Genomic DNA, 13,024 nt, shown 5'->3' with positions numbered 1-13,024 from the left:
AGGAAACATGGAAGATGCAGAGGTCCAAATTGATGGTCTGTCTATATGGTATTCCTGCTGTATTGTATGAAACTTCTTTATTAGAATTTGAAAAAGGAAAATGCTTGTTGGACACTCAAATAAAATTGATGATATGATGGGACAAAAGAGATAGATAGAGAAATAAGAGGTGTTTGTAAATAATGGGTGTTCAAATATTACCACTTAAAGAAAACTGTGATATTTCCCAATATTTTATATACCTTATCCATCTTTGATACTTTGTTGTATTGGCATAATGCATAATTCTTCTCTTTGGCTGCTTAAGATAAATTTTTATTTTTGTACAGCCTTAACATAAATGGATAGGAATTGATGATATCACTTGGTTTCATGGTTGCTGGAAGGTAATGACATTCTTTTAACTTCCTTTTGTTGTAGTCATTCTTTTTGTTATATGTGAAATAGAAATTGGATTGTTTGGGCATGAGGACTGATGTAAAGAAGCACATATGCCTTTCAAGCATAGTACTCGAGGGGCTATAAAGGGTGGTGCTAGGAAAGCTGACCTTAAATATAAACCTACAAATTTTTATTTTTTGTTTGTTTACCATATGGAATATTGACTTTATGTTTCCTGATTTATAGTGTTCGAGTTGCAAATGAGCTTGGAAAAGGAAACTCCAAAGGTGCAAAGTTCTCTATAGTTTTGACAGTGCTTACAGCTTTTGCCATTGGATTCATTCTCATGTTTATTTTGTTATTTTTAAAGGAAAAACTTGCTTACATATTTACCTCAAGTAAAGATGTTGCCTATGGTGTTGGAGACTTGTGACAATATGAGCTGAAAGTACTAAAACAACCATTTAGTTAAACTAGTAAACTTAAATTAAATTTCATACCCTTAGGTTCACATATAAATCATAATATGAACTAAAAGTACTAAAACATACATACCAAAGAGTGGAGTAGACACAACAAAATGACAAAATTAGAACAAAAGGCAGAGATGAAAGTGGCTGAATTTAGAAGTATAGAACCCAAGGAAGAGACCATATTACAGTTGCAGATAGCCAAAATCACAATACAAGGCAGAGATGTAGATGGCCAAACGGCCCGAACCCAAGGCAGAGATCAAAATGTGAATGCCCGAAGTCATAATGCACAAAAAGAAGGAACAAAGTAGAGAGAGAGCCAAAGTCCACAATGCACAAACACAAGGCAGAGGAGTAGAGGTAGAACAAGGAGTGGGACATATTTGAGAGTGGGAGGAGGGACAGACAGAGAGTAGGACACAAACAAGGGAATACTAAAAGCTTATAAGGTTGTTAAACCCAACCTGCACAACCCATCTGCATAAGCCAAAATTGGCTTGTAAAAAATCTGCAGTCCCAAGATCTTATGAGCAACATGGTGATTCACTCCTATCACACCAATTTACAATCACAACCCCGTTTTAGCTTGGATCTTAAAGATGGTGAGATATGATGATCTTACTCGCAATTTTGATAGCATTGCAATACATATTTTAAACAATGGATTAAACTAACCTTGACAAACCAATAGTCATATTTTAAACAAAACATTTAGCACATAATAAAAAATTTTCAGCCAGCAAACATGATCAATGGATAAAACTAACCTTGGAATTCTTGCACACGTTTCAGAAGCACAAGCTATAGCATTCAATTTTCCACACCAGGAAACAACACTAGGAAAAAACCAATAAGTTCTTTTAAAAAGCGACAACACCAGAATTATAATAGCATAAAAAGAATAAAATAATACGAAACAAATTAATTTTACAAAAAATGCTCAGAAAATGAAATACATAATCTCAACTTTACACAAACACATTCGTAAACTATCAACCATGAAAATAATACGGTTTTAATTAGAACTTTTTTTAGTTGTAGAAAGTTGAAATATTTTCATATTTTATATGTGCATGTTTAGTTTCTATACAGACACACCATTTGTTTTGTTTACAGGGAATATTGTGTGGGATTTGAATTCCTGAATAAAATAATTATTTCATTTTAAGGTTTTTCTCTAATCAATTAGGTTGATGTATAACAATGTTTTATGGGTGTGTGTGTGTGTATATATATATATATATATATATATATATATATATATATATATCAACCAGTCACTTAATCTTCCTTTAAAAAGTAGCATAATCAACGTTTGAAAAATACTAATAGGTGCCTGCAGCCAAATAAACATTCTTTGGCTTTTAAACATCACTTGCTAAGAAAACTTTTCCTCAATAACTAAAAGGTTATCCATGAGGTGAACAAAATACAGAAGGCATAAAAAAATATTTTCACCAAAGTGGTCAAATGAAATAGGAATCCTTCGGACATGAAGCATTGTTTAGAACCCCTTCTGCACTTGATTCTGTTAGCCTGTCAGCCTATCAAGATACAATTTTTTGGACCACTAACACTTATGGTATGCATTCTTGTAAATCATATTTACAGTTTTACTTGTTCTAATCAGGAACACCTCCTTAATGATAAACCTATCTGGTAGTCAAAGCTTTCTTGTAGATCAAATTCCCTATTTGGAATGGAATACTCAATATGATTAATACTAATAAGACACTACATATTTGCAGACCACAAATCAATGCAGCTATACTTTCTCATTTCCACACCAATTTTTGATCATGTTATTCATTTGACAAAAATATGAAATTAACCTAATTGGGTGAACAAAACCAATAAAGCACCTGAAGACTAGAACAAAAAGTATAATGGTTAGGTAGAGAAGAACCTGTCGAAGGAACAGTAAACGACGTGCACCTAGCTCACCACTACAAAACCTAATGCACGTTTCGCAAGAGCTACAATGGAAATACCATGAAATAGTTCAAAATACCAATTGGGTGTACATTGAATAGCAGTTCCTTTTTCATTCAACCCAATAAAGCATCAAAGTTAGAGGCGATAAATAGATAGTGATGAAAGAAAACCTTCGAGAATGAAGGTGCTACTATTAGAAAAGTAAAATAAAATGAAAGAAATAAACAAGAAGAAAATGAAAAGCCTTGAATTAAATAACAAAATAACAATAATAATAACTTTAATTGACACCACATGAATCAACAATGCACTATATTATACAATAAGCACAAGGAAAAAATAAATTAGGGGAAGAAATAATTAGCTTGGGTTGAGGCGTGCAAACGTTATCCTTAGAGAGAAAACGCCCCCACTGCACTGGTAAGAAAATCTGATTGCGCTCCTCTCCCAAGATACGACAACCCGTTGGTTTTGATCATGTGCAGCAAAAGGATCCCTGAACCTTCTGAACACCAATGCTCTTGCTCTCAAAAATAAGTTTTTTTTATAAGAGAAAGAAGAGAAAATTTTAGGGAGAAAGAAACCAGACTATTGCTCTGCTTGTGTATTTTCTAAAGAGGAGGAAAGATATATATGTATATATATATATATATATATATATATATATATATATATATATATATATATATATATAGGCATAGACACTCTTATTCAACAATAAAAATCTGACAGTTGGAACCCAACTTACTGATATCAAAACAAATGTAACAACTTACATATGCCAAAACAAACTTAACAAATTGCATTGACCTGTTAAAGCAAAATCTTAAAAAATATAAGAAATCTAATTTTACATAACAGATTCTAAAATAAATATTTTATTTTATAAAATAGAATTAATAAAGTAATATATATTTATAAATTATAAATTACAAAAAAAATATTTACTAACATTCCCCCACATAATTTAAAATTTTAAAATATTTTTTAAAATATAATTTGTATAGAAACATAAAAGAAAGAAAGAAAGAAAGAGCATGTGATATTGTATTTCAGTATAAGGAACCTTCTGGGTTTGAGCCTTATACCTAGTGTTTATGAACTTCCACCCGAGAAAAATGTAGTGACTTAATTGTCTTGAGCTACACATTCTTTAACCGGACTTTAGTACACAACCCCTACAATATTGACATTCAATTAGGTTCTAATTAGTGGTAGCGCGTTACACGACCTTGCGCTTGTATCTTGTTTCGTGAGTTTCACTTAGAGATTAGCCTATATCTCATAGTGGCGGCCCCACCACCACACTCATTAGGTGAATTCTCAAAGAGTGGTTTGTGACCCCCACCCCTACAATAATTGTCATCGAATTCATTAACATGTATTTTTTTATACCAAAAATACACATATAAATACCTCAACCTTAATATTGCCACAATTTATAATACACCTCGTCATAGGAATGAGAAACGAAACAACTTCACCAAATTTTATTTTGGTGTACTTTAGTTAACAAACAATTTCGTTGTTACCCATTGAACTCCATTCATGGGATCACCAATCACACGAAGATGGATGTCCATTGTTGTAACTAAATAATGGGCTTTAATCTTATTTCCCTCAACGACTCAAGTACTTGTTGACGCATCAACCATTTTGTAAGCGGATCCGCAATATTATTTTCTAACCTGACAAAGTCAAGAGAAATGACACCATGAGAAATCAAATTTTTGATAGACTTATCTCTCACTCTTAAGTGTCTTCCTTTTTCATTAAAATTTTTGCTAGTAACTTTAGATATAACAACTTGACTATCACAATGCACTGAAATAAGAGGTATAGGCTTATTCAATAATGATAAATCACATAACAAATTTTTAAGAAACTGAGCCTCACTAGTAGCAATATCTAAAGCAATAAATTTTTGCTTTCATGTGAAATAATAGTTTGTCTAGTAGATTTTCATGATATTGCACAACCGGCTAATGTAATGATATAACCACTCGTCAATTTTGTTTCATCAAAATCAGAACTTCAATTTGTATCACTAAACCCCTCAATTACTTCCCAATTTACCAAGTGGATATGCAATATCAGGCAGGCCTAGAGAAGTTTGTCAAATGCTACAAAAACCATTAATTTGAGAATATTTATATGAAAAAAAAATAGTTTACTCAAATTTTTCTTTAACTTAATGGATGAGTCATAAGGAGTAGAAACATGTTTCACATCAGAATAATTAAACTTCTTCAATAGCTTTTCAACATAATAAGATTGGGTAAAAGCCATGCCATCATTTTTTCTTTATAAGCTTAATACCCAAAATCACATCTACACAACCAAAATCTTTCATATAAAAATTTCTAGACAAGAAAGACTTCACATCATTTATTAAATGCATATTACTACCAAATATCAATATGTCATCCAGATACAAACATAAAATGACATATCCATTATCATCAAATTGTTTCACATACACACATTTATCACTATCATTAATTTGAAAACCATACAAAAGAATAACTTGATCAAACTTTTGTGTCATTGCTTTGGAGCTTGTTTCAAACCATATAAAGATTTAACAATTTATTTTTCAAGGAAAAACATTTTCAAAGAAAGTGACATCTCTAGATTCCATAATAGTACCATTAGAAATTTCAAAAACTTTTGAATTAACAACTAATGTTAATTTTTACTAGACACCCCCACACTTTAAGATATTTCAGATTTGGTTCTCTTTTTCTCCATAGCTCATAAAGATTTTTAAAAAAAAATTATAAGATACCATATCAAGAAAATGACATACAAAATATAAAGTTTCACCCAAGTGTTCATTTTATTGCTTTGTGTGTTGTATTTTCACATGTTTATTATTATTATTATTATTATTATTATTATTATTATTATTTTAGCAAGAAGCTACATATATAGAGACAATCGGTCACTAATGTGTAACAACAAAATATTTACAACAATAACGTTAAGAATCAGAAAATAAAAATCAAACAAACTTCCTAACATTAAATACTTGTAACGTTCACACAGGAAATTGACCAAGTAAAACATAGCTTCCTAACATATAGGAATGAAATTAGTGAGATGCTTTTAGTTTTTCACATAAAGTAATTCTAAAAGTATTTTATCTTTAAAACCATCATTAATAAAGAAAATATATTTTAATAATAAATTTCAAATTATAAAAAAGTATTTTTCAACAATCTCACATTAATTTAAAATTTAAAGAAATGAAATAATATAAAAAACATTTTTAATGGAGCATAAAGACTCAATGTATCCATTATACACATTTTGGTAAAAACGGGATGTTACTGTAGAAAAGACTATGCAAGAAGAAAGTATAAAATTTTTCTCTCTAAGACTGCTAGAAAAGTAAAATAAAATGAAAGAAATAAATAAGAAGAAAATGCAAAGCCTTGAATTAAATAACAAAATAAATTTAATTGACACCAAATGAATCAACAATGCACTATATTATACAATAAGCACAAGGAAAAAATAAATTAGGGGAAGAAATAATTAGCCTGGGTTGAAGTGCGCAAACGCTATTCTTAGAGAGAAAACGCCCCCACTGCACTGGTAAGAAAATCTGATTGCGCTCCTCTCTCAAGATACGACAATCCGTTGGTTCCGATCGTGTGCAGCGAAAGGGTCCCTGAACCTTCTGAACACCAATGCTCTTGCTCTCAAAAATAAGTTTTTTTTATAAGAGAAAGAAAGAAAATTTTAGGGAGAAAGAAACCAGACTATTGCTCTGCTTGTGTCTTTTCTAAAAAGGAGAAAAGATATATATATATATATATATATATATATATATATATATATATATATATATATATATATATATATATATATAATCTGACTATTGGAACCCAACTTACAAATATCAAAATAAATGTAACAACTTACATATGTCAAAACAAACTTAACAAATTGCATTGACCTATTAAAGCAAAATCTTAGAAAATATAAGAAATAATAGATTCTAAAATAAATATTTTATTTTATAAAATAAAATTAATATAAGTAATATATATTTATAAATTTTAAATTGTAAAACAAATATTTACTAACAGTTACATGGCAGCACAACACGTTCCACCACCACAACGCGTTTTGCTCAGAAACCCACTAGGGCGAAGGAGTGACGGGAGGACGTGAGTTGAGTAAGGGGAAACAATTTCAGTATGTCAATGACTAAGGGCATGAGGCTAGGGTCTGTGAGTCACTTGAGGCGTGCAAGGGTTAGTCTTTTAATCGACTTTGCATACCACGACGGTGTTAATTTTAAAGTGTTGTGGATTTCAATAATCAACAACAGTCATAACTGGACCTGTCGTTGTAACATCCATACAAAGACGGGTTTTGCTCCACTGTCGTCGTTTACGCAGAACATAATTACAAATTTGTCATCACATATTATTCTAAGATGACTTCGAAAGATTGATGTGGAATGTGCATCATAAAATAAGGTTTTTCTAGTAGTGCATATATGCTTTACGTGGAATACATTGGAGAAGAACTGTCCATTCTCGCCACAAATATTGCTGATCATGAACACTAAATACATGTGTTGTATGCGGATTACCTGCAAGTTTTATGTGTGTGAAATTAATATGTATCACCTCTTAAATTTTCAACCATTCTTTAATTTTTTTTTCTTGAACTTCTTTAGTCATTGAATATTCGATTACAATTAGAAATACTAAAATGGGTAGTATAAAAAATGTGTTATGTTTTTTACATTTCTTTTAATTCGATGCGGATATGCCTTGTAGAGAGAGAAAAAGGGAGTCTTTATATATATATATATATATATATTATTCTTTCTGATAAAGTAAACTTTTGTTTTTAAGTTATGTTTTACTTCTAGTAGTAAACTTTTGTATTACTTCCAGTGAAGCATTGCATTTTATTAATAATTTTTCATTTTTCTACATATTTTATTGTTATATTGCATATTTTCATATTTTTGGTTCTTATTAATATTTGACCTTAGGAAAGAAGAATCTCAACCTAAGATAAAATGAGAGTTAATTGGGATCGAAAGAAAGAAGAAAACAGAAATTAAGTCAAAATCACCATATCTACAATGGAGTATACATAATACTTGTGGAGCATCAAGAAATTAGATTAAGATATTTTATTTTTATATTTTATCAAGCCATTGGACCTTTTATGGAACCTTTATTTACATTGTTATTAGGCTTAGTTTCTATACCTTATAAAAAGAATTTAGAAGCACTTTAGGAGAGAACTTTGCTAGTTTTACTGCTAGACGTATGGTAGTTCTCTCTTCTCATTCTTAGTTTTATTTCTTGGGTTTTGTATTGTCATGACTTCCATGAGGGAGATAATTAAACCTATTTTCTAGTTCAAGGTTATATCAATGCCCAGTTTCTTAAAGATTGTGTGGTCTAAATATTTTTCATCTCTTTTCTGTTTTTTTATTTATATTTCTAGTATTTTATTATCAAATATTGTTTTGTTGATTGTGCAAAAAAGTCCTTTGTCTAATTAACAAGATTGTGAAAAGGCAATTAAGATTTTATATATATATATATATATATATATATATATATATATATATATATATATATATATATATATATATATATATATATATATATATAATTTTAGTAGTAAAGAAATATAAGCTTGAATAAATTGAACTTGTTGTCTAAAATTCGGCATCTCTGATTAGTACTAGACATGTGATTTTTAACACTTAGTAAATTTTATTTTTTTTTGCAATATTTCAAAAATATCACACAAATATATTAACAACATTATTTTTATTAAGTATTAAAAAAAATATCACTAAAAGTTACATATGTAATAATAGGTATATTCTATTAGTAGGCTAAATCTTAAAAGCTTGTTTAAGATTGTCTATTAATAAGAGTATTAATCATTGAGTTCATCTTGATTATTACTCCTTTTATATTTAATTATAAGACTTTTTTAATTAATTTTTGTCACTTAAAAAATATTTAATTTAGTTAATTATATTAAATATATTAGTTATTTATACTATTATTCTAAAATTATCAATTTCATATCTCTTTATCAACTTAATTGTCTCTCATTAATATTTAGAAAAAAACTAATTAAGTAAGGATATAAAAAAAATAATAAATGAATTTAAAAATTAAAAAATAATCTTATATAAAAAATCTTATAATTAGAGACTGAGTATAAATTTAAGGAGAGATTAATCATAGGTCTTACTCAACCCCCTATCTATTATTGATTTTAATTTCTTTTAAAATAAACAAGGTTTTTACTAGTTCCTACTTATTTTCGACCCTACTCTCCATTACACACTCGAAGAGGAAAATCAAATACAATAACAAAGAGCAAACACACTCTGGCCAGAGCAAACACACAATGACAAACAAACTAACACAGTAACGATAACTAGTAATGACAAGGGAATACGTGCTCTTTTGTCGTGAATGTATTTGATCGAAGAATTACGTCATAGGAAGAACATTTTTGGTTTTGCTGGTGTATTTTTTTCTTCTTAAACCACCATAATTAGGATTTTAACTTTCGGGTAAAACCCGAAGTATTCTTACAAATTTTGATCTTTTGAGCCGACAATGAAATTAATCCTCAATTAAAAGTTTAATTATATTTAAAATTCTCTCCAATATGAGAGACGCTTGAACTGTATTTTTTTTTCGTTTTTAGTTTCAAAAATTACACAAAAGATAAAATATATAGAATTTAACTTACATTCTTTTTTAGAAGGAGTAATTTAACAAGAAGGAATAATTTAACAAATTATAAGGTTTAAATATTTTTTTTGGTAAGTGAGTATTTTTTTTTATGAAAGTTCATTTTTTTAGTTTTAGTGTCTATAAATTTACATTTTTTCAATTTTAGTTCTTATAAGATATTTTATTCATTTTTAATCTCTAAAACTTTACATTTTTTCCAATTCTGATCCCTGTAAACACAAACTTATGGGGACTATAAATGAAAAAAAAATTAGAATCTTATAGAGATTAAAATTAAAAACACAAGCTTACATGAACTAAAAATAATCAAAAAAACTTATAAGGACCAAAATTGAAAAAATATCAACTAACAAAGACTAAAATTAGAAAATGAACTTACAGTTACCAAAATAAAAAAAAAATGTTAACTTACTGGGAGGAGAAAGATCTTTAGGCCAAATAATAAATATAAATTTCCTTAAAATATGTCAAGATTTAACTTGCAAACTTATTCCTTCTAAAAAAATAAAAGGGTGTAAGTTAATAAATCATAATATCTATATCTATACATAAAGACTTTTATATTAATGTTAACTAATTATATTACCTTAAACATGACTTTTAAATAATTATTATAATTAATGATTCTTAATTATATAGTAATTTATGAATAAATGACAGTATAATAAAAAAAACTTTTACTATTGATGCATTTCAATTAAATCTATTTCAAATTAAAATTTAATTTTCATATAGTTTAAAATATTTAAAAATTTCTTTACATATGACTTTTAAAATAATTCTTAATAAAAAATATTGAACATGCCACAATAACATGATATATATATATATATATATATATGAATTTTCTATATTTAAGAATTTTTATTTTATTTTATTTTATATTATATCATATAATATTACCTTAAATACTTAATATCTATATTAAGTGTTCAGGTTTTTTTATTACTAAAAATTATATTAGTGACACAAATTCAACACTTAACCATTATGTTGGATTTTATTTGCATGTAAATTTTTTTAAAATTAGCGATAATTATTCATTATGAGCAAGATTCTGATTAATAGGTTAGAGGATATTCATGTTTTTCGACTCAAAGACTCAAAGAAATACCATTATCTATTAATACTGACATGATATATTTCAAAAGAAGTAAAGTGATTACAACTTGAAGCATTATTTTACCTTTAAAATCTCTAAAATTAATGGGTCAACCGGGTGGGAAGGAAATTAGTTAGAGCTTTAGAGGTGTCAAATAAAAACCTTGAATATCTCCTGGTTATAAAAAAAGGGTAAAATAATACTTTACCATGGGTTATGAGGGATTCTCTCTGCTTATTCACATTTGAATATGATACTGTGTTTCTCACTGCTAATTCAGCATCCTGGTGTCTAATTAGTTGAGCCTATTACGTAGCTATAGAAAAGCTTCCTCTGATCCCTAGCTAGCTAGCAATGTAGGGCAATTCACCGACACCGAAAGCTCACTCACACACGAGTTATTTGGTAATGCCATAGAAATTAGTAGTCAAACTAAAAAAATAATGAAAAACTATGTATCAAACTTACAAGATGATAATATTAGGTGTTGGATACTCTCACATATTGATCTTGCTATTCTGAATGCTTCCAACTATCATAATAATATCATCTTGCAAGTTTGACACATAGTCTTCTATTATCTTGAGTTTAATTAACCACTACTTTCCATCACATTGTTGTCAACCCTTACATGAGAGTGAGCTTTCGCTGCAGGTGAATTGTCTTACATTGGTAGCCACGAGCTTCATGTCTTCTTCCGGTATCCATGATCCTTTATTCAACCCTAGCCCTCTCACACCACGTGGCTTCCTCCCCATTTTTAAATGACAAACGGATATATATAAATTTAAGAAATCTGAATCAGACCCTGTGCTTGTTCTTACGTATAGCAGCATTCCCAGTTACGCTATATATAGAGGATATGTATGGAGTGGTACAGTGGTAGGTCACTGATATCGTAATAAATGAGTATAAATAATTGTAGCTGATATTTTCTTAGCTTAATATATTTTATCTGTCATCTTTAAGAAGATGGGGTCAGGATCAAAACGGTAGGTCTCCATACCCACCACATCTCTTTCAGCTTTTGGTTTACATGAAAATAATTTGTCGGCATATAATGTTTCTAACGGTTATTAGTTGAATAATTGATCGTATATTATAAATATTATTCACATATTTTTGCTTAATTTGGTTGCAAATATGTTAAAAGATTCAATTTAATCATCGATTTTTTTTTTAAATGCACCGATTAAATCATTTTTGTCAAATTGAAACTAGTATGGTTAAGTTGAGATTTTTTATGGTTTTCATTTTCTAACAGTGGCAACAACTTTTAACCCCCGTTATCTCTACCACGACATTCTCCGCACAGCCCCACCCAAATCCACCACCTGCCGCAATGAGAACACCCAACCAATCCCCACCATGCAAACCCAACAAAACTAAAAAATATAGATTTAATGTCGTTACGTTATTAACTAAAATGCAGTGATATATTTGTAAATAAAAGAAGTTCATTAATATTGGTCTTTGAAAAACTGATTTTAACATCAATTAACATTGGTTTTTGAAAAAAATTAATGTTGTCAAATGATAAGTTAACATAAGTTCGCTAACATTGATTTTTAGAGAAAATCGATATTAATGAACTCAATTTTTAAAAATGCCTCCACGTCCTAATCTCTACTTACTCTTTCGCGTTGCTCTCTCTTCCCCTCTCCGTCTGAGTTGCTCTCTCTTCCTCTTTCCGTCTCAGTTGCATCTCACGCCATCACTGCCTCTTGTGCCTCCCGTCCATTCTCAGCTCCGTTACTCTCGCATTTCTTTCTCGTCGCCTTCTCAATGTCGCTGCCTCTTGCACCTCCAATCCGTTCACGTCGCCATAGGTACATCTCGCCGTCCATGCATTGCGGTTTGAATGTATGAAAAAGTTAGATATGAAAAACCTATGGCATTCACATTGTTAGAATTTTTTTGTTTTACTGATGATTGCAATGTCAGAGTCAGGGTTGGTTGAGTTTACTACACTTGTCATCGTGCACATGGCAATAAAAGGAGTTGATTTCAAACATGGATTGGAGTAAAACAATAACAAGAATTTGTAGTTTTAAGTACTGAACAAGTACTAGTTCCTACATGTGATTTCCATGTTTTGCATTACTTGTGATGACTGATGACCATGGGTACCATAGTCCAATTTGTGACTGCATATTGCCTTTCAATTGTACTTTGATAAGGCATAAATTATACTTTGACTGCATGTTTTGTTATGAATGTTTGATGCATGGAGTCACACTTTTAATAAATTCACATTGTAATTGATGCTTTGAGAGAAGGAAGAAACTAAAAATTTGGGTGCTAAGATGGGGAGAAGTATCGAAGATAGGAAATAATGAGAATTAAATGATTTTGTTTGTGAATGA

General features: G+C 29.4%; 1 non-coding gene across 1 annotated transcript; it reads right to left on the bottom strand.

Moving 5' to 3' along the window:
- Positions 1 to 11,008: 11,008 nt before the first annotated feature.
- MIR4348D (microRNA MIR4348d) lies at positions 11,009 to 11,332 on the bottom strand. The gene has a single exon (NR_161663.1). It is a non-coding gene; the product is annotated as a microRNA MIR4348d (primary transcript).
- Positions 11,333 to 13,024: the final 1,692 nt, after the last annotated feature.

The sequence above is a fragment of the Glycine max genome, chromosome 1, assembly GCF_000004515.6.
Source record: "Glycine max cultivar Williams 82 chromosome 1, Glycine_max_v4.0, whole genome shotgun sequence".
Taxonomy (NCBI): domain Eukaryota; kingdom Viridiplantae; phylum Streptophyta; class Magnoliopsida; order Fabales; family Fabaceae; genus Glycine; species Glycine max.
The sequence above is the reverse complement of the archived record's forward strand: the minus strand, read 5'-3'. Positions and strand labels throughout refer to the sequence as shown.